Raw genomic sequence first — 23709 nt, 5'->3', positions numbered from 1 at the left:
TGGGTAGAAAGTACAAGAATGGATTAGAAGATAGAAGCCTAGTTAGGACACACAATAATCCTGCCAACCACAAAAACAAAATACAAGGGACAAATTTAACCAAAGAAATGAAAAACTTTTACAATGGAAACTATAAACAATTGTGAAAGAAATTGAAGACACACAAAAATGGGAAGACTTCCAATGATCATGGATTGGAAAAATTAACATTATTAAAATACATAATATTACCTAAAGCAATTTACAGACTCAATGTAATCCCCATTTAAATATAAATGACATTCATTACAAAATGAGAAAAGGCAAGCCCAATATTCATATGTAAGCATAAAAGATCCTAAACAGCCAAACCCGTCTTAAACAAAAAGAACAAAGCTCAAATAATCACAATACCTTATTTCCATACATACTATACCATCACAGCAATGGCCAAAACAGCTTGGTTCTAGTATATAAAAACAGAAACTCAGGCCAATGGAACAGATCTCAGAAGTAAACCCATGCATCTACCTACAGCCAATTGATTTCCAACAACAGCACAAAAACATAATAGAAAAAGAACAGACTCTTCAAGAAATGGTAAAATGGTGCTGGGAAAAATGATATTCATTTAAAGAAAACTGAAGGGAGGGCAGAGGTAAGGGGAAAAAATGAGAATCAAGACTTGTCATGTAGAGGTACAAAGATCCCAACAATGAATGTAACTGTACTGTATCCCTAAAATGTACCAATAAACTCAATTAAAGCTGAAAAAAAATAATAAAAAAATAAAGAAAACTGAACATTTGACCCCTCTCACTCCATACAAAAATCAACTTAAACTGAATCACAGACCCAAAACAATTCAACTTTTAGAAGAAAATGAAACACTTCAAGACAATAGGATGGAATTATGGATATGACCCCAAAAAGACAGGGAAAAAAAAAAAAGCAAAAGTAGATGAATGGGATCATATCAAATGAAAAAGCTTACACACATAATCCACAGAATAAAAAAACAGCACATGGCCTTCTGAAGACGATTCGAGTAAAACTCTGGATGCCAGGGAAGTCGTCCTGGCCCTGGAGAAGAACCTGAACCAAGCTCTTCTGGATCTTCATGCTTTGGGCTCTGCCAAGACAGATCCCCATCTGTGATTTCCCAGAGAACCACTTTCTAGATAAGGAGGTGAAGTTTATCGAGACAGGCAACCACCTCACTAAACTCCATAGGGTGGCGGGCCCCAGTCTGTGCTGGTTGAGTATCTTCTCAAAAGGCTCACCACCAATCATGAGTAGGAGACTCCAGAGCCCGGCAGCATCACCCAGCATTAGGGCTTTGGCCTAACCCTCTCCCTCCAGCCACAAGGCAGGTTTTTCACCTCTTCTTTCCTCATTGTAAAACAAGGACAAAAAAACTAACCTCTTCAGAATGCTACTTATGAGGTCGGAAAATAGATCCTTGGTCAAGTGTATAGTAAGGAAAGAGAATAGTAACTATCCCTATCATTGCTTTTGAAAATGGACTGGAATGGAATTTTGTTTCTAAATTTCAAGTATTAAAAATTGGGTTAGGCCAGGATTTAGCTTGGTGATGTGGCACCTGTCTCACAAGTGCAAGGCCCTGAGCTCAATCCCCAGTATTGGAAAATAATTTTTTTTTTTTTTTGGTTCTTCAGCGCTATTACACATAACATTGTTTTTGATTGTTTACTTTTCTAAGATTATCCTTTCTAAAATGTATCAAACTTAATTAATTTAACCTTCTGTCTGGTGATGTGATCATGGTGATTTTCTCAAGTTTCTGCTCAGCTGACACGTTAAAAGTACTGAGGCTGGGTATTTAGCTCAGTGGTGTCGCCACCTGCCTCCCAAGCACAAGGACCAGAGTTCGATCCCCCGGTACCAAAACAAAACAGCATTGAATACACTAAGTGTGATTTCAATGGAAGTCAGATAGTGCCCCAGGTGCCCAGAACATCTCCCACTGAGAAATATAAGGCATGAGTTGCAAATGTTATCTGACATCTGCATAGTAACAAGCTGATAACTGATCTTAAAATTTTTTTCTTATCCAAATTTCCAAACATGCCCAAAAATAGAAAAAAAGAGTATCATACACTATCTTTATCTATCACCCACCTTCAACAATAATGAACAGTTTCGCCAGTCTTGTTTCATTTATACCTCTCCACTCCTTGCTCATTGTTTACATTTCTTCCTTCACAGTTTTATGGAATTTTAACTTAATCATGGTAAGTGCACATTTCAATGATTTCTGTACAACCATCATTACAATTGGGCATTTCATCATCCTGAATGCATAAAAGAAAATGTGGCACACATGCACAATGAGCTATTATTCACCTTTTAAAAAGAAGAAATCTTGTTATTTGCAATAACATCAATCAATCTAGAAGTTACCATATTAAGAGAAATAAGCCAGGCATAAAAACTCAAATACTGAATTATCTCACTTATATGTATAAAAAAGTCAAACTCAGAAACAGAGCCATGTGATAGCTGTTCCTTCTCACTACTTTGAACACACCTATTCCATTGTTCTCGCCACCTTCTGAAGCACCACTGGAGTCCTCTGTCCTCAGTGTCTTTAGTTGTCCTTTCTTGGATGCTAAGATGCCCTTAACTGACTCAAAACACTTCCCTTTGGTGGTCATTTTGACTTGGGGAAGAGCAGTAAGTCGCACAGTGTTAGATTGGTGAACAAGGTGGATGAGGATACATCGTAATGTTTTTATTTGACAGACGCTACTGCAAATAGTTGATCGATGAGGGGTAATCAAAAAAAGTGAATGTTTAAAAACTGTAATAGTAGAAGACATTGCCATCAATCACCCTCAAAACACACCCCCTTGCTTTGAAAACACATGTATCTTGTTCTTGGCAATGTGTCTTTTACTCTAATTAAAGGTTTTCAAAATTGAAATATTACCATATTAGAACATAGTGCCTTGTACATCACAGTGACAACAGCAATATACTGTGTGTTTGAGAATTGGTAAGAGTGTAAATTTTAAGTGTTCTGGCATGTCTGCAAAAAAGATAAGGATATAAAGTAATTCACATATTAAAATAGCTTGATTTAAGCTGGGCACGGTGGCGCATGCCTGTAATCCCAGCACTCGGGAAGTGGAGGCAGGAGGATCGCTGTGAGTTGAGACCAGCCTGGGCTACATAGTGAGTTCCAGGTCAGTCTCAACTACATAGTGAGACCCTGTCTCAAACCGCCCCCCCAAAAAAAGCTTGATTTAGCCATTCACGTATATAGTAACATATATTTATATATAATTGTCAAATTGTATGCCACAAATATATATATAATTTTTACCTATAAAAACAAAGAAATCCTGCCATTTGGGACAACATGGATAATCTAAAGGATATCATGTTATGTGAAATAAGTCAGACAAAGAAAGAAGATATATACTTTAAAAAAAAATGTTTTCAACACTTCATTATCTCCAAAGCACTCATTTGCTCAATTTCTCACTTTAGCCTTAGGTAGCCAATAAACCAGATCTGAAACATCAAACAACCTAACCTTTCATTTAATAACTAAAGAAACTAAAATAAAAACACATTAATTGATTTTTTAAAATACTCATGGTTCATTGATGATAAAGGCAGGATTAGAACCACAGGATTTCTAGTCATTTTTTTTTTTTCTTTTTAAATGTTTTCATTTTCCCTCCAGAAACATTCTGCCTGGAGTTCTCTTCTTTCAGTTCCTCTCTGGACAAGCTGCAATCCTCAGGCCCGAGCTGCCCAGAGCCATTTCCATCCACAACCAACCTGGGAGGCCCTTTTCTCTTACCCCCATGATAAAACCCTCAGCCTCTCCTTTGCCTGCAGGAACCTGGGAACTCTCACTCTGGGATTCCAAGAGTAAATCCACTGACTCTGGTCTCCCACTCTGCCCTCAGGCATTTTATGCAGACCTACTCTTTCCTCTACAAATTCCCTTTCCATGCTTTATCTGTTTTCTGTCTGTGTAGTTCAGGGTTCCAGAAGTCCCCAAGGTTTATGAGGATACCATCTACATTTCCAGATTTCACTTTTTTAGGTCAAAGGAGATTTTCAAGAGAACATAGCAAAAATTTCTTTGGTAACTTTAAACCAGAAATGTCCAACTTTTTTTGAAACTGTTTTGGGTGAAAAGTTAAGTAGTTAATGCAAATATGTGGCCAATAATTTCATTCAAAATAAGGGGAAGGGGGTACACAATCCCACCTCAAATCCTAAACACGGGTTTTATTCTATAACTATCCCACATGTACATGAAAGAGGCTGCCCTTCACTAGAGATTAATGGAAACCACCCTGATTTCCCACTATTATTAATCCTAGTAATACTGCTAGCTGTTACTCCGTTAGCCTACACAGGCAAAATAAGGAGTCTCTCTGAAGCTGAAAATAACCCATGGTATTTTTAAAAATAAAAATTATTATTTCAAGTTTCCTATAAATATTTTGTCAAATGCCAATCACAAAGAATGAATTCTGAACACTTTTTTCCAATTATATAAATCTAATATCTTTAAAAACTGTTTATGAATTATATACCACAGGCTAGAAAACCATGGCTGTACACATACATAGTAGCTGGCTGTTACTCTCCAACCATTTAGCAAGTATTTATTGGACATGCTGTACACTAGGCACAGCAGGGGAAACAGAAGGAGATAAAAATACTGCCTTATGGCCCTTGTAATCTACTTGCGATAACAAGACAAATACATGAGAAGTTAAACAGTACAAAGTAGTATGTGGTCAAGGGACTGGGGCACAAGTTCTACACAAAGTAGAAAGCTGACTCCCTGGATAATACTGAGAACAAAAGGGAAGGAAGGACACCAAAAGCCTACAGCTCACATAGAAACTAAATAAAGCTAATGTATGCAATGATTAGCTCACTGGCCAGCACAAAAACCTTCCATGGCTCATTCCTAACAAACAAAAAATAAAGTCCAAACTCTCTAGCTTGATCTCAAGGCCCCATAGGTCCTGGCCCCACTCTACCTGACTAGACTGCCCTGAAGCCAGACTGCCCCATTAACGACCCCTGGACACAGTGACAGCAACTGCTGTCTACCCTCCCTTGCTCCTGATGTCCTCTCCTACCCAACACCCTCCCTTCAATCTCAGCTACCAAAATACATCAATTTTACACTCCACTTACTTACTTCCTTGACAGCATCTCAACACTGCTTCTTTTCAATATTAACTGTACAGATCTTTGCCCTTAAGATAGCCAGTCTCCAAGATGTCCCCAGTGATTCTCACCTTTTAGCATTTATTCATGTATGATCCTCTCCCTCATGACCTGTGTAAACAATAGGGTACTATACAAGAGACACTGTATGACTCCCAATGCTTGATGCAACAACCATCTGAGTCTTCAACTTTGTGATCCCTTTGTGTTACTCACTCCAGGACAGCCATCCATGTTTCATGGTTTACTCTAGTAAATTTACACAGAGGTCTACATGCATAGACTGAAGCCTTCCGCTTCAAGCCAGTACCAACATGCCAGCTACAGAAGTGAACCTACTTGGACTTGCATCTTCCAGCTCCAGAAAAACCTTCAGATATCTACAGACCTGGCCAACTCTCTCCAAAGACCTCAAGTCTGAACCATCTAGCCAAGCTGCTCCCAAATTCCCAACCAAAAGAAGCTGAGTGCAATAACAGATATTTATTATTAGTTTTAGCTAAGTTTTGTTAGCTGTTTATTATGCAACAATAGTTAATAAATATATCTCCTTATATATTCTGCATAATATTCTAAATATTTCCATCCTAATCTTTTTCTTAGAACTAGATTAACAGATCCCAAGAGAAAGAATTCTTCAATTCCGTGCATGCTTTGTAAGACACTTAGTAATCATTAGTTTATTGAATGATAAAAAAAATTGAAAGAAGAAATGAAATAATCGGTAAATTGTGCCTTGGGTTGACTTCATATTGGTTTTGGATAATCATCCAAAATTTTTTTAACTTTCAGAATTTGGTAGTATGGGGACGGGGATTTAGCTCAGTGGTGCTGCCGCCTGCCTCCCAAGCACAAGATTCCAAGTTCGATGCTGGGTACCAAAACAAACAAAATTTGGTAAGATGGAAGTAATATCAACTGGTAATCTGGATGTTGATCTCAATCTGGACTTTCAAGGAATGCAAAGACTTCAACTCACCTCCATACCAGCACTTGTCTCCCCTCCTGGACATTCCAAATGCAAGAACAGCTTTAAAGTACCACCAGTGAAAAGTGAGCATTGGGGCAGCCAAGAGTTAGGGATGGGAATCGGAGAAGAGACTGTGATAATAAATAGCAGCCACGTGGCTGGCCAGCACCAAGTCCTGACCTGGGCAGAATACTCAGTCTAGGTACTGTGGCCCCAGTCCAAGAAACTGAAGGTATTTCATAGACTTCTGCTTCAGATTTCTTCTTAATCCTCTAATATTTCAGTGCAGGTACTTTCTAAAACTCAGGGTTAAGTTACAGTCTAACTGAGTCCTCATGAGTCTTCTTGGGACCCAATGAAGCTGGTCTAAAATTGAATACTTCTTGTTAAACCATTGAAAGGACCAAGCTTTTGTAAATCCTTTCATTAATAAAACCACAGGAAGCACACAAAGTCATAGTCGTTATCACTGGGAAACACCAAGAAATCTGAAATTGTGAAATTATGGATTATACATATAATAAGGTAAGCATTACTATACAGTATACTAATTGCTAACAAGCTGGCTAACTTAAAAGATAAATTTACTTTGACAACATTTATATTAATGACTGGAAGAGGAAAGAAAAGCAAAATGATTAAGAACCTTTATAAAAGAAAGGCTCAAAATCATGTTAGAAGACAGTTGGCTCCCATCATAAAAAGGAGTGAGTGGTTTTAAATCAAGAAATGGGGCACAAATTGAGTCAGCTTAGCCTAGGGGCAAAGCAAGATTCCCTCCAAGAATGAGAATTTAGTGCTTATTAAAATTCTGTGCAATTTAATTTTAAATATCCTTCTCTTTCTCTTTGGTGCCTACATCCATGGACATCAAAGAGATCTGGTATTTAGCCTAATTCTTTCCATATGGTAAACACACCTCATTGCCTATAGGCACCAGTCAGAGTTTTGCTCTGAGACAGGGGGCTGCAGAAGGAGTCTTCTGTGTTAACTATTCCATCCCATTAGTGTTAGAGACCTGAACTTTATTAGTGAACAACTTGGGGCCAGTTGTATAAACCTACTGATAAGGAAAGGCTGCAGCCCAGCTGTTCTTGGTACTTCTCTTTATACAAAAGAGCCACTGCTTGAGCAAAACTCTGTCTAATCCCTTGAAGATGTGTATTCAACTAAAGAAAACTTCTTAAATACCTCGGGATCTTAATCTCATTAATTGTGTTGCAAATTCAATCATAACATCACTGTTTGTTAGTATTTTTGCTCCAGTCCCTCTCAGCAGTATCAGAATAAGATCACTCTTAAAAACACATTATGTGAAAAAAAAAAAACACATGATGTGGACATTCCTTCAGGCTACAGCTAAGTTTTACTTTCTCCATTTCTTTCTCAAGAAAGTCAACAACCAATTTCATTTAGAAATAAAGCCAAATGTCTGTAAAAACATAGAAAATGATGCAAGAAACAATGTCAAGGGAAAGGAGAACACTGAACTGTATAGTCTATAGTCACAGCTCTTTCTATGTGTTATTATGGATAAATATGGAAAGAAATAGAAGAAATGAAGAAAGCCATTTTTACACACGTCTATAACCTAACTACATTCTATTTTTTTTAAAATGTCCTTTACTTTTGATGGGAGTTGTCTTAATAGTGGGTGTTATATGTTTATTTTTAAATTATCAGGATAAGCGTGCAGTTTGCCTCTGTCTGTGCAGACTAGTGCTGGGCGGGTGCATGGCTGGGATCCCCAGAGACGGCCCGACACAGGGATGACACGGACTGACAGGCCAGGCCATGCTCTGCTACACCTCCATGAAGCTCTTCAGGACTTCTTAAAAACAGACCCTGGGGGGCTTGGGATTTAGCTTAATGGTTCCACCACCTTGCAAGCACAAGGTCAAGGTCCAGAGTTTGATCCCTGGTACCAAAACAGAAACAAACAAACAAAAAAACAGACCCTGGGGATCCACTGACTACTGTGGGCTAGAAGAATGCAGGCATCAGGGAGCTGTGTTTTGAGCAGAGGGTAGTACAGAGTGGGGAGACAGAGTTATACAATGCTGAGAACCTGAAGTGTTTACATGTGCCTTGTTTTTCTCAGGGCACTACTTTTACGCAGATTTTTCCAAGGAATTATGAGAATGCCTCAAAACTTCAACTGAAATTTAAATTTTCATGCTGTATAAAATGAAAATATCAACTTTCCCTCTTCCATTCCGAAGCTCCAGTATTAAATGGTATATTGCTCAATCTACTAACAAATGCTTATGCATTCATAAACATAATATGCCTTTTTGAACATAATAAGATCATTATTTGGCTTTTGAATTTAATCTATTTTGGAGACCTTCCCAATCAACTCACAGAGACAAATCTTGTTATAAAGTTTCAAAGTGTTTCATCTATTTTGTGTGTGTGTGTGTGTGTGTGTGTGTGTGTGTGTGTGTGTGTTTACGTGGTCAATGTTTAAGTCATTTAGAGGTTTGATTCTTTTTATTTTTTTCATTGCTGGGGATCCAACCCAAGGTCTCATGTGTGCAAGGCAAGTGCTACACCACTGAAATATACCCCAGGCCCTCTTCATTCCTAAAAACAACACTGAAGTCAATCTTTTTTGCACCAAAACTCACTTATGGTCACTAGTCTAAGAACATATGGTCATAGGTGGGCCCACTAGCATAAGACATAATGCAGCAAGACTTCCTCATATCTAAGTATAGTTAACTGTCACTTAGCAATAAAGAGGAACACAGGATAGTCTAAAAATAAATTCACTCACCCTGGAGCCCCAGGGGGACTCAGGGCCAGAGTTCTCCCTTCCCACCCAAACCTCCATATAAAAGCAAGTTCTGATTTTGTGCTGGCAGGGACAGCTTTCCTGCCCCAGGGACCAGTGTACTCTCCTTCTTTCTACCAGTGGCTTCAGCCTCTCTGGTTTCCATTCTTAAAATGACAATGACAAATACAGATGATGATTATCAGAACCATAAAATTTCAGAGCTGGTTAGGATTAATGATTACCTCATCCAAACTTCTTATTTCTTAAATGGGACCATTCTGGCCCAGACAGGTGAGTTACTGGACTACACACAGCCACCTCCTGCATACCAGTCTCAGGCTTTTTCCATTACATAGTACTGAATAAAAAATTTTTACAAAAGATTCTGAGGACATATGCTGAGGTAGCACAGACAGTAAGAAATTTAAAACCTTGTATTTAGATGCTTTTAATGTCTTTCTCCGCTAAGTTAGAATGGTGACAAGTCCTTAGACTGACACATTAGTTCCCTCCCCTCCCGCTGCTCCAGCACCTCCTTGGGGTGTTCGCAGGGAGTTCTGCTAGCACTGCTGTCTTGCTGCTAACAGCAAGACACCCAGCTTACAAAAAGTGGGCTTCTCGAGCCTTGAGATGTTCTCTCACCTGTCTCCTTCTATTCATGCTGCAGGATCTAAATCAGGGAGGCGGCTAGTTCTACAGCAAGTCAGTTCAGGATCTAAACCCCAAAGTGTTGCTTGGTCCCCACTCCAGCTCCTAAAGTCCAGCTGTTACTAACCAAAAGCAAGCACCTGCCCACCGGCCAGATGAAGTCGAGGTACAGTTTCTGTAAGAAGTACAGCAACATGTTGAAGAACCAATGGATTTGAATACAAGGCTCACCTCTAACCTTGCCTAACAACTAAAGCTCTGTGGTCTCAGTCTTCTCATCTTTAAAATGGGGATAATAATGGGTTTCTAACACAGCCTATTTCAAACTGCTACTGATGGGTATAGCAATGTATACAGACAACTTACTATAGTGTCTGGCACAACAAGGTGCTCAATAAATATTGAGCCTTTACAGCCACACTTGGCTCACACACAGGTCAATCTGAGGCAAAAAGCAAAAATCCAGGTAGCTGAGAAGAGGAAGTCTTTAGTATGGTTTCTTCAGAATTAATAAAAGCAGAATTTTAAAAAGCTTATATTTTTACACAAGTCCATATTGTCTCTGAAGATAGGAGCAATCATTTCCAGGACTGTTCCCCAGCCAACACATGAATTAAATCAGGGGGAAAACTTGCTGGGGTGGGTCACGCTCATTAAATGCCTTCAGTGGGCCCAATCTGGGGAACACCACACAGGGATCCAACCCAGAACAGAAAAATAGGAAATCAGAGTGAGTTTTCAGGTCACAGATGGGTTTTCTATATTGCCGACCACCTGTCAGAAGCAAGATGTCCCTGATGCGGTCAAGTTTATGGGGTTTCCTCTTCTTTGTTCCTGAAATAAGAAGTCACTTCAGCATTCACACCCATCATGGGAGAACCGCTACTCCATCACTCCTTACTTTCATCATAGCTTTGGTACAGTGAAAGGTTTTTAAAGCTATGTATCATAAGACTGTTTTCTGTTTTCCATTATGACATGTAACTGGTGTACTCAAAAGGAAGAAAGAAAAAGGTTGGAAGGCCCACAGGCCACAACCTAATATGACAGAGAGAGGACACCTGCTGAACAAGTGCAAGGCAGATGTGCAGTTTATTATTATTATTTTATTTTAAGACAAGATCTCACTAAGTTGCCCAAACTGAACTAGAACTTCCTACCCTCCTGCCTCAGCTTCCTGAGTTGCTAGCGTTACAGGCATATGCACTACACCTGGCTGGCAAACACTTCGAGAAGCATGAGATACCAATGTCTGGAGGTCACTCACTGAATTACCTAAAGAATCTAGGCAGATAAATAAAATGTGCAACCAACCAGGGCAATACAAGCAGCAGCAGAATCTTTGACCAAATGGCACATGTGTCACACTGGTCACCAACATTTAAATTTGAAAATCTAAACTGTAAGTGGAACAAAAAGCATCATATCTGGACTGAGGGTCCCCATTTTATAGTGCCTGCTAGAAGTTCTAATGCCAAGTGAAAGGAAAAGGTCAGTCAAGAGAACAGCAGGTGAAAGGGTCTCTCTGGGAAGGTGGCAGCCCCAGCCCCAGTGATCAGTATAGAAAAGTCATAAAGAAGCCAAAGTCTGGGCTGTAAGACTCACAAAATGAGAGATCAAAGTGAGGACAGGGGAAGGCAAACAGGCTCCAATACTACAGCAGTCTTTGCTATAGATCCAGGGTCCCTTGTTTCCTAGTCCTGCAAAGGCAATGTAAGAACAGCCTGACCGCCCCCGCTCTGAGTACACAGAATGACCCAGGAGGGGCTGCAGCCACACACCCGTCAGGAAGAGCCTGGTCAAAGGCCTCGCCCAGTGGGAGAAGAGTAGTCAAAGGGATAGGGCAATTTCTGAAGGCTAATAAGGAAAGGAAGAGTGCCCACATCCTCTCACACCATTTCATAAACAAGCATATACTGAGTGTTATGTACACTTTACAAGGTTCAGCGGGAGTTATAAGATTAAATAAAAGAAAAGCTAATTAAGAGTATGGGACTTATTCTAGGTTAACAGGAGGAAGAGATTACCTAGCATCAGGAATGACCATATCATAAACTTGGATTTGGTAACATAATGGCTCACTAACCCCAGAACTGGAATGCTAGATATAGAGCAGACTGAATGAAGTAAAGACAGTTGACACTCTCAAAAGTGCTAAGATCATGTAGAGGGAGAGAAAATGAGCTCATCATCAGACATTTTGGCAATACTTTATGTCAAAAGAAAGCGAAATTATGTTATTTAAAATTCTCAAAGAGCCAGGCATGGTGGCGCATGCCTGTAATCCCAGCACTCAGGAGGCTGAGGCAGGAGGATTGCTGTGAGTTCCAGACCAGCCTGGGCTACATAGTGAGTTCCAGGTCTCAACTACATAGTGAGACCCTGTTTCAAAAAAAACCAAAATAAATAAATAAATAAATAAAATTCTCAAGGAAAAATAATGTGAGCCAAGATTTTTTCCTTGCAGTCCTGGAGATTAAACCTAGGACCTTTGCTGAGCTATATCCCCAACCCTTTATAAAATTTTTAAAGTTTTTTTTTAACAAAACTAAACTATAGCGGGTTAGCTGCACACTTGGGTGATAAAACCATAAACAGATGCAAGGAAGTGATTACTACAAAAGTCAACAAGGTGTTTAGTTTTGGGGGAACAGAGGGAAATGTGGAACAGGCTCAGGGGCTTGAAGAACTCCGGCAAAGCTCTACTTCCTGACCTGAGTGCTAATGATATGGGTGTTTGCCTTATAATTATTCTCTAAACTGTGCATTTCTTTTGTTTGGATTCTGTTATTTTTCTTTATTTATTTTTTGGGGGGGGTACCAGGGATCAAACTCAGGACCTTGCACTTGTGAGGGAGGCAGTGGCACCACAGAGCTAAACCCCCACCCCACCCACCTCCATTTTTTTTTTTTTTACAACAAAGTTCTTTTGAAGTGCTAACAAAATCTAGGAGTATCATCAGTACAACAGGTAAGTAATGGACAGAGCTGCAGGTGTTGGGGAGAGGAGCAGGCAAATCCAACAGCAAATACACCAGGAACTTGGACTTGTTTCCATTAATTTCTCTTGATTAATACAGATTATTTCATCTACTATTCTGACTGAAATTTTTAGATACTTGTAACCAATGACATGCTCCAAAATATCTCAAGAACAATCTCAAATCAAAATGACCTCTTAAACACCTATCATATTTGCAAAAAGCTATTGGTTTTGGGTGCTCATAGACAAGAGGTTACACGCTCACATTCCAAGAGTTTTCAAGATGACCAGCTCCACACTGCCCCGTAGTTCATCTTTCTACTATTATAAACACTAAGTTGTGAAGAATGAAACATGGAGACAAACTCTATGGTACAACCAGATTGGTCATAGAGGTAAGAGTCAGCGAGAGTTGGCAGAAAAAGGCAGCTTGCTGCAGTTTACTGAGGGGTGATTCCTGTAGCCATTCTGAGTATAAGTCTGGGAGGTGGCTTCACTGCCAGGGTGTGGATCCCAGTGTGGCCAGGCACTTGCAGCAGGTTGGATCCTAAGCTTCAATTCCTTATCTATAAACAAGGATTAATGATGATGCCTTTCTCCACCAAAAAAGCTTTGTGGAAATATTATACCCTATGTAACAACAAAGTAACACAATTTCATTTTATAAAACTATAAAAGAAACACTGCTCTTGGCAAACATCCATAGTGAAGATGAAATTAAATAATGTGTGTACAGCACATTAGTTCCTGGACCACCAGAAGTTACTTGATAAATGTTTGTCATGATTATTCGGGTGTTAAACATTTTCAGAAACACAAGAACTCTACTTTGTAGACATCTTCTCACTTTTAATGCAGGATGCTTTCTCCAAAGTAGGTAGGTAGTGCTATTTTGTAAATCCATGATCTTGAACATAAGTCACTAGAGAGGTAATTGAGTATATGCAATTTTTAATACCTTCCAAATCACTAGGTTATTTTCCTTCCCATCACCATCACTGGTGATTAATTTTAATTCCTACAAAATGTAGACTGTGATTATCCCTTGGGACCGTAGCTGGAGAGACTCCTGGCACGGGTGTCTGGGGATAATACAGATGCCATTTGTCTACCTAGTAAGCTCACCACTCCCCATGCTTCTTCCTGGTGGCACAGCCAGGAGAAGTTCCCACAGTAAGGTTCTCCCTCAATGTCCACTACCAATCTGCTCTTTTACTGGAAGCTGTGACTTCGTTCTAGCTAGGGAGACCCAAGGATGCTTCAGGAAAGAGCTAATCTCCAATAAGAAGACAGAGATACAACAAAATTAAAGCTTTTATTTTATTTTATTTTATTTATTTATTTATTTTTTGTACCAGGGATTAAACTCGGGTCCTCGCGCTTGCAAGGCAGGCCACCGAACCGCTAAGCTAAATCCCTGGCCCCTAAAGCTTTTTTATTTTGAGACCAAATCTCATTATGTAGTAGTCTGAAACTTATTATGTTGCCCAGGCTGGTTTCAAACTCAGCAATTCTCCTGCCTCAGCCTCCCTAGTGCTGAGATTACAGGCACATGCAACCATACATGGCTTTAGATACTTCAAGAGAACCGATTTATCACTGCCACTTCTGTGTCCCACTGTCCAGACATACACATACTTCCAGGCTTTGAACAGAGTTCATAGGTAGTATGTGTTGCTGAAGAAGCCATTTTCAGCCCACAAGGTGACAAGTGTGCAGATAAAGGATAACAAGTATTGAGAAGAGGGCAGGACAATCTGGCCCTTGATGACACAGTGCCAAGCCTGGATGTGCCAGCCCATGATCTCTTTGTATAAGATAACTTAAAGTCATCACTGTCCAGACTACTGTTAAGTAGGCATTCTCCTTCCACATTCTTTTTTTTTTTTTGGTACCAGGATCAAACCTGGGATCTTGCACTTGCGAGGCAGGCGGTGGAACCAGTAAGCTAAATACCGAGCCCTCCTCACACATTCTTCAGCAGTCCTGTTGTTATGGATTCAATTATATTCCTATAAAATTCCTACGCTGACAATAAAACACCAACAAGATTGCAATAAGAGTCCAGGTCTTTGGAGAAGTGATTAAGCCATAAGGGCCCTGCCACATAAGTTAGTGTCATAAGAGTGGTGAGGAAGTACCGTAATGACTTGTCTTTCTCTCACTATGTGAGAAACAGCCTTCATCCATTCCTTAGCCCCTTCTTCCACTGTTGTAAAAATGCAACAAAAAGCAATTGTGGAAGCAAAGAAAACCTTCACCAGATACTGAATCTGATAGTATCTTAAGCTTAGACATCCCAGCCTCCATATCTGTGAGAAATATATTTCTTTTCTTTATAAATTGCCCAGTGCTAGCTAGGTATCTTGTTTCAGCACACTTGCCAATGCTCATAAGATGCCTTATCCCGAACATCTCCAAACGTGACTGTATTTGATGACATGATTCAGTTAGAAGGAGGCCAACGGGATAGGTCCTATTCCAACCTGACTAGCATAGCATAAGAGAAGGACACTAAGACACACAGGGACACACCACACACAGGAGAAACTGAAAGCATTTGTTGTCTAGAAGAATATTAGCAGAAGTTCTTCACACTGAAGGGCAAGAAAATACCAGATGCAAACTTGGGTCTACACTAAAAAATTTGGTTTTTCTATAAAATGTAATACTACTACTCAGTCATAAAGAATGAGAAATTAGAGTCATTCATAGGAAAATGTATACTTATTGAGGGTATACTCCTAAGTGAAATAAATAAGTCACACATGTGTAAATACTGAATAGTTTCTCTGGTGTGAAAAACTATAATAGTACATAAGATCCTAATGAGATCATTGACAGTGTGAAATACGAAGAAAAGGGCTAAAGGTGTAAGGAAAGTGGGAAGGGTAGGGAAAGGTAATAAGGGAAAAGAAAAAAATAGGAGAAAATGAAAAAATGGAAATAAAGTGTTTGTAAATGGGAGGGGAGGAGGGGGTAAAGGGAGGGCAGGGACAAGGGGAAAAAATGAGAACCAAGGCCTGTCACGTAAAGGTACAAGATCCCAATAATGAATGTAACTGTACTGTATACCTAAAATGCACCAATAAACTTTTTAAAAAAGGGATAAGCTCCAAATATATTAAAGAAGTAATTTTTAAAATGTTTTTCTATTTTAATTTATTTAAAAGACAACTGCTTAGGGCTGGGGATTTAGCTCAGTGGTTCTGCTGCCTGCCTTGCAAGCGCAAGGACCCAAGTTCGATCCCCAGTACCAAAAAACAAAAAACAAAAAACAAAAGACAACTTTTTAAGGCAAAAAAATTATGATTTTGGGGAGGATATATATATATATATACATATACATATATATATATACACACATACAGAAATAAGTCATACAACAATCAATACAAAGGGTATGTGCAATAAGCTTTATAAAAATGAGTGATTCGATCCCCAGTACCAAAAAAATTAAAAAATAAAAATGAGTGTTATGAAAAAAATGAGTGTTATGGACTGATTTGCATTCCCTTAAATTCACATATCAAAGCTGTAACCCTCAATGTAATTGTATTTGCAGATAATTAAGACTAAATGAGATCATGAGTATGAGGCCCAAAGCCAGTATGAGTATTGCCTAAGAGGGAGAGACACCGGGGATGTCCCCTCACAGAAAATAAGCCCACAGTACACAGGGAGGGCAGTCACCTACAAGGCATGAGGGGCCACACAGGAGAAACCCATCACACTGTCATCTACATCTTGGACACTCTGCTTGCAGAAATGAGGAAAAAAATCAGAATCTGCTATTTCAACCACAGTTTGTGGCATTTTTTGTGGCAGCACTCACAAACACTATGTACTACCAGACTGAACAAATACTAATAGCAACCCTCAAAGGGAACCGAATTTCAAGACTTGTGAAAGGGCAACATCAGTTGTAGATATGCTTACAGGGCACTCAGAATCAAGGTCTGCATGAGGAAGAGAAGTCTTCTGCCCCTGCCATCTGTCGGAAGTCACTCCCAGACTCCTCCTGTGGTCATTTCCCAGGCCAGGCAGGGAGGCTGGAGTGCCCGTGTGCTGGACTCTGGAGCAATGAGCCTGGAGGTCAGCTGGCCAAATAGGAAGGCTGAGACAAGATTCATATCAGTCTACTTTCATACTCATTGGGCTTTGATCAAATATTTAAATGCAGAGGGAAAAAGCAGTGGCTCTACTAGAATTAGTACTATTCATCATCAGTAGTAGACTTTTATTATTCATCATTTCTGTGGCCTCAGTTAGAATGATAAATTGAAAAGTGACTGACCAGAAATTAGAAATAGAAAAGAAAGTCCCAAGTACTGGCACAACTCAAAACGCAAAAGGTAAAAAAATAAAACAAAACGATAAAGTAAAATAAAAAAGGAGAAGAAAGAAGGAAGTTGCAGTAAGATGGTATCAAAGAAAAAATTATTTTTTTCTATTTTCTTGTTGCCCTACCATTACAAATTAAGAGGGACACTCTAAGAGCAGGTCATTATTCCTGTTGTTCCTAGGGCCTCAGAATGATGGAAGAAGGCAGGGGAAATAGTTTGTTCAGCAACTCAAGGTTTTAGGATGGGTCCAGACTCCTCCAAACATATGCCCAGCTTTGATGTCAGCACTGCTAAGTGACTGAAATCTCGATTTTTTCAACCAGTGAATGTAGCACAGATGCTCCCACACCACTGTTTCATGGCTCAGTTCCTGGATCTATTTGTAGGACACCACTGCTTGTTACTGTGTTTAGTTTCTGTTCTTGACCCAGTTGACAGTCAACACATTTCAACCCTATGAGGACCTACTTGAAAAACACTGTTATTTCTTAAGGTGGTTCACAGGTGTGCACTGCATATGCATTTTAATCTTCTTTAAAGCTACTCTGTACTTTAAACAGATTTGCTCTCTGCTGCCAAAAAAGAAAAAAGTAGCCTCTAGAGACCTGTTGCCTAAATAAGTTTCTTCATAGCTACACAGGAAAACAGGACTTCAGGCTCCATGTTCTTAATCTGTTGTGCATCTCTCACTTGGGGTGGTGGGTGTCAGAAATACCTATTCCTAGGCCCAGCCCTTAGTGATGCTGCAGTAGGTGGGAGCCCAAGAGTCTATCCTGTTACACCAAGCTGCCTGGGTGACTGACTTGTAGTCAAACTGGGAGCTGCAGCCCCAGACACACCCTCATAACACAACTCAGCAGACAAGTTCAAAGTGCATCATCCTCCTGGCTGCCCATGATCATGGTCTTGAGCTGCTCACCTGGGCAGAGCCCCATCAGGAGAAACAAGTCTTACAGGTAAACAGAGCAGGCACCTTTCTCCATGAGGGGGTCCCCATTTACACAGGGTTTCCATCGTGGGAATACCAGCCATTGTTCTAGGCCACAAAGGCGAAGGAGCCTGATGAGGTAGCAGGTGCATACAGAGCTGTCACTGGATGCGGCAGCTGGGTTCACTGCCTAAGTCACTGGGACCCATCTTAGTACCAAGACAGTGCAAGCAGTATTTAATCAAATATCACCCATTTCCCAGAAAACTACTACATGTCTTTAAAGAAGAAGCAAAACAAAGGAGTCATTTCCAGATAGCAGAATGGTGGAACCAGGTGCTGGACTTACGTCTAAATGTCTGAGTCATGGCTTGTCCTGATCTGGGAAATCTGTACTTCTCTGTAGCCACATATTTCCCCACAAGGCCATAGCATTTCTTGCTGTGTCTGCAGGTGTGTAAATGTGAACAAGGACAGCTAAGCAGCCTGAGACAGGAAGGCAGGAGTGCGGTTAAGGCTTCACAACACACCACAACCTCCGCACCCCTCACTTTTGTTAACAGCCCAATTATAAGTCTTTCTCTTTTTTCTCAGTGTTGAGATTGAACTTAAAGGCCCCACGTATGCCAGCCAAGCACTCTACCACTGAGCTACATCCCCTACCCAGACTCTCATTTAAAAAAATAATAAGGGACCAGGGATTTAGCTCAGCACTTCCACCGCCTGCCTTGCAAGCGCAAGGACTCGAGTTCGATCCCCGGTACCCAAAAAATAAAAACATAATAAAAGCATTTGAGCTGGCCATGATGGTACATGCCTATAATTCCAGCACTCTAGGAAGTGGAGGCAGGAAAATCATGAGTTCCAGCCTAAACAGAACAACTTAGGAATAAATCCTTGTCTTTAAAAAGAAAGAAAAAGAGGGCCAGGGATTTAGTTTGATCCCCGGTACCAAAAAAGAAAAGAAAAGAAGAAAGAAATCTCAGTACGAAATTCCTGGGTTCAATCTACAGATGAGTTGGGAGTGGCAAGGCTTGTCTTGAGTGCAGAGACCTGGCTTGAAGCAAGGCTGGGCTGGCTGAGCTATGTCCCCCACAGGCTCCTTCCACATCTGAGAGTACACCAAGAGCCTCCTTCCACGCACAGTGACACGCCTGCGGTGCAGCCTGCCCTCTACTACAGCACTCACCGGGTCCTGTACAAGATGCACCTGTAGAGACTGCATGATGCCAGGGCAGCCGTCTGTCTGGGATGATTTGCTTTCGTCCACTCCCAGTTTAAGACTGGGCATTGAGAAAGGCTGACCCATTATTCACAACTTAACTTCAAAGTTCTTTAAGAGCTTTCCTTGTGCACAGGGAACACAGCTCTGTGATCAGACATAAAACCCAAAGGCGCTGCTCATTTATCTTCAGCATCACCAGCAGCGTTTTCCCTACACAATCAGGAGACTCTGCAGCTCAGACATCACTGAAATTCTGCTGCATTCACCCTGTCTCTCAGTTCCTCTGGCATCATTAAAAGACAAAAAAGTCTGTGCTAGCGCACACATGGTCCAAGTCACCATTCTCCTCTTCACTTCCTTCTCAGCCAGTGTGAGTGCCGACCTCTTGAAGAGAGGCTGATTTGGCCAATCCAACAAGACTACCACTTGCTAGCCCCCTTTCATACACTGACTTCAGGGGAGGAGTATTCTAGTGGAATCTACACAGCAATTTTATATACTGTCCCTAAACTTGAAGAAACAAGCTCAGGGACCTGAAATAAGTCGTTCCAAGTCTCACAGTCAGTGGTGGTTGACACATAAGTAGCAGATTCCAGTAAAATCATTAGAACCAGTATCTTCTTCATTAAAATTACTTTTATTCCCAATGCTAAGGAAACCATAACAAGTGAAAATTTGAACTTAATTCATTCTCTGTCATTAAAGAAACTAACCTAGATTTGTGTACAAGCTAGCATTCCAGTGGAAGTCCAGTCCTCTGACCTCACCCTTTTATTTCTTTTCTGGCGGAGAAGAGTTATGTGTCTTGCCAGCTCCCACTTACCTGGACAGAAGTATCATTAGGTTAGTTCACAGTCCCCCTTCCTCTATATGAAAAAGCCCAACCCTAGAACAGCAGCTTTGTTGATGGACATCCAGCTTTGCAGCTGGTTCTAAACCTCTGCTTTGATTCTGTACCATAAATACTTACTTCTAGAGAAAAAGCAACTGCTCCCTAAAAGGATAGGGTATGTGAATTCTGGAGAACCCATGATATTTTGAAATGAATTTCTCAGGTAACTTTCATGCTGGACATGAAAGCCCAAGAACAGAAATCAAAGAAATCACATTTATTGCTGTTTTAACACTGTTAATTGAAACAGATGCCAAAAGGAATGTTATTTCAGTTACTAATTTCAGTTGGGAGTGAAAGTATTTTGAAAATGGTCCTACTAGTCTAAGTTAGTACCTTTCCTTTGTGAAACACAAGAGAACTCTGAACACATTTTTGCCACTACAAACTTACCTACAGGGACCCCTTCGTAATACTTCTCTGTGCAAGTTATCTGTCCTCCTGAGTTCCAAGCCTTCATGTAAGCATGAAATAGCTGTGTACTCTGAGGCACATAATAGATCGATAAAATGCCTACACTCACTTCTTGCAAGCTGGACTGAGGAACTGGATACCTCCAAACTCAAATAACCCATATGCTATAGTCTAGCCCATGAGCTAGTTTCTGCTCTGCCTCTGGATCTGACATTCTAAAATAATTCACACTCCACTTTGAACTCATTTCTTCCTCCACAATCCAAAATATAGAATAAAAACGGATGGATTACTAGCTTTTATTTTATTTCATTTACATTTTTTCTTTTAAATTCTTTTAATGGTAAATTTTAGGTATGCAATACATTTACATTCATCATTGGGAACTTGTACTTTTACATACTGATCTCATTCACATTTTGAATTTTTTTTTTTAACCCTCCACAAATCACCCATATTCAGCTGTTGGGCAGCACTTACCAAAGGACAAAAACCTAAAACTGTAGTTAAAACCCTAGAACCACAGCCATCAAAACCAAAGATGAGGGCTAGGGATTTAGTTCAGTGGTTCTGCTGCCTGCCTTGCAAGCACAAGGACCCAAGTTCAATCCCCTGTACTAAAAAAAAAAAGAAAAAAAGATGGGACAGCAGGAAGTGAACCCTTAGCTACAAGGAAACAAAGTTTGGGCTATTAAAAGTGGCTTTTTGGTGTTTGTTGAGCTCTCTTCTGTGCAAATGGTATTAAATGCAGGATGTGGGCAGTGTGAAGAGAGGGTAATCTGGACTACCCAGTGCCTCCCATGACTTCTGTATCACAGCCAGAGATTCCTGAAAAGGTGAAACTGGGGCCAGCTGCTCACTCTGTCATCCAGGTTGGCCCTGTGCAAGTCCTCACACTACCACAATCAGTGTGCATGGTACTAAGGGTGCACTAATACTACCTGTGCCTCTTCCCTTTCCCTCCCATTGTTACTTATAGTTTTCCACCTCATGGAAGTTGCACTATGCTCAACCCCTTCCATTTATACCAAGCAAAACCACATCATTCAGAGCAAAGCTTGATCCTGAATATGAATGCAATGAAGTTTTTAAGAACGAAGTGTGTTACAATTATTCTGGGCTATCTATCTCTAGCAGAACTGGATTAACCAAACCAATTAACTCTGAGATTTCTGCACTGCCTGCACAGTGGCGAACTCAATTTCAAAGATGAAGGTCTGAAGTTCCTCAAACCACACTGTGTAGAAACCCACTCCTCCCCCAGTTTAGCATTTCCTAATGAGTACTGTTTGAATGCAATCACTTTCCTACAATTTCAACAGAATGAAAATTGCAAAAAAATAGGCTTCATAGAGTACCCTCTGCCTGGGCTGTGCGGTGTCCGGCACTTGTTTCTGCCATTCTGGTCAGGACTTCAAAACAGCCTGTCCTCACAGCACTCATTATAGAATCAAATGCCAGAGGTTTCTCAACTCTTACAAAACCTGCCCCCCTCCCTTTTTTTGGTACCAGGGATAGAACTGACTTTGTGCTAGTGAAGGCAGGCAGGTGGAACCACTGAGCTACATCCCCAGGCCCTTACAACCGCTTTTCTCACTAAACAAAGGCATCAGAACAAAGACACTACAAAACAAAAATCTCCCTTAAAGAAAAAGTTTAAGAGGCCTGTTTGTGTGCGGTCACAACACTTTTGGTAGAACCTTTCAATATTAAATGATTTGTTAATGATTCTTAAATCATCAGATGATCTAGATGAATATAATGGCTTGCAAAGTCTGAATGTATCAACACAAAGTGCTTAACAACAAAACATTCAATAACTAAGATAGTCACATGTTACTGGGCAGCAGGAGATCCTTAAACTTTATTTACTCAAGTTTGAAGTTAACAATTCCAAAGACAGTCTGCGGGACAGCCAATTTATGTATACGAGGGGAAATAAATATCCCAAAAATGTACAAAAAGACTAACTGTACCATAAGTTCAAGTATTAACAATAAATTGCTGACCAAACTCCCCACAACAGATCTAATTAGAAGGTGGCAATAAATGTTTCCAGGTGTTTAATTAAGTGTGATAATTATTTCTTTCCTAAAAGAGATGGAGTCATATGTTTACACTGCACAGTATAATGTTTCCTTAGTTAAAACACCGCAGAAACACTTTTGTGTCACACAGAATTCGAACTGGGATAAAAATATCTGCTGTGATAAGCACCACTTAAAGTGATTTATCAGCTCCTGACTTTCCTGTGCCAGGAGGGCACAATGGCTTCTTGAAGACTACCGTGCTCTGGCTGCTCCCTTTAGCCACAAAGTTGTGTTATCCGTGCACTTAGTGAATAACTTTGACTCAAAATGTCACTTCCCTGACAACCCTTCCTAAAGGTTTGTGATCACGAAAGCAGTAGAAACTTCACCGGTATTCCACTTTCAGAGTAAAGGAAGATGCACAGCTCACAGACAATCAGAACTAGGCGGGACCTCAGCAACTGCGCAATTATTTTACAGATGAAGAAACCATTTCATTAACCAACTCAAAATTCAACACTGCTGTTATGAAAGCAAAGCTAAAAATTAACTTTTAATGTAAAAATACACTCTCTGCATTTAAAATACAGACGCACGGTTACGAAAATAATGAATGCTGGAATGGAGTTACAGTCCTAAGCAACCCAAGGATCTGTTTCTCCACATTGAGCACTCCACTACTCTTCCCCGATCGCTTTGTGTTAGAAACAGGTTGCTTTAGAAACGCGGTGCCCTAAATCAACCCAGTCTCTGGACTCCCTGGCCAGGTGGGTCAGACTGGTCGGGAATGTGCCCATGTCAGCCGTCAGGACTCACAGGGCTCGGGAATTCCTCAGGTGTTGCAGTAGGTGCTGTGGGCCCCAGTGCCACAAGTGCTGGTGTACACACACAAACGCACACGAGTACACAACTTTCCTCTCCCAAGGAAGTCTCCACTGAACAATCTCAAAGCCCGTCTGGCAGCGCAGGATTGGATCACCACCTCAGACCAGCATCTTGGTCTGGTCTGCGATCCGGGGCACCCTGGTATCCCCGGCCGTCCCTGCCCCAGCACGTGCGGGGGCTCCCAGGCGTCTGGAGCCCGCAAAACTAGGAAGGAGTGGGCCTCGGAGCTGGACGCCGAGGGCAGGGGGTCGGCACGGAGACGCAGGACTGGCGAAGCTGGGCCGTCCCGAGTCTGTGCGCGCCCGCACGCGCCTCCACGCACACCCGCTCCCGCGCTCTCCCAAGCGCCAAACTCCCGGGAACTGGAAGCGCGCCCCCAGAAGCGCTTCAAGTCCCCA

The 23709-nt window shown here is 40.8% G+C and overlaps 1 protein-coding gene across 1 annotated transcript in view; it reads right to left on the bottom strand.

Moving 5' to 3' along the window:
• Positions 1 to 23709, bottom strand: part of Tnfaip8 (TNF alpha induced protein 8) — a 116142-nt gene that overhangs the window by 91614 nt on the left and 819 nt on the right. The window lies entirely within an intron of this gene.

The sequence above is a fragment of the Fukomys damarensis genome, unplaced genomic scaffold (genome assembly GCF_012274545.1).
Source record: "Fukomys damarensis isolate Sample0158 unplaced genomic scaffold, DMR_v1.0_HiC HiC_scaffold_9, whole genome shotgun sequence".
Lineage (NCBI taxonomy): Eukaryota > Metazoa > Chordata > Mammalia > Rodentia > Bathyergidae > Fukomys > Fukomys damarensis.
Note: the sequence above shows the minus strand (reverse complement) of the source record. Positions and strands in the feature narration are given on the sequence as shown.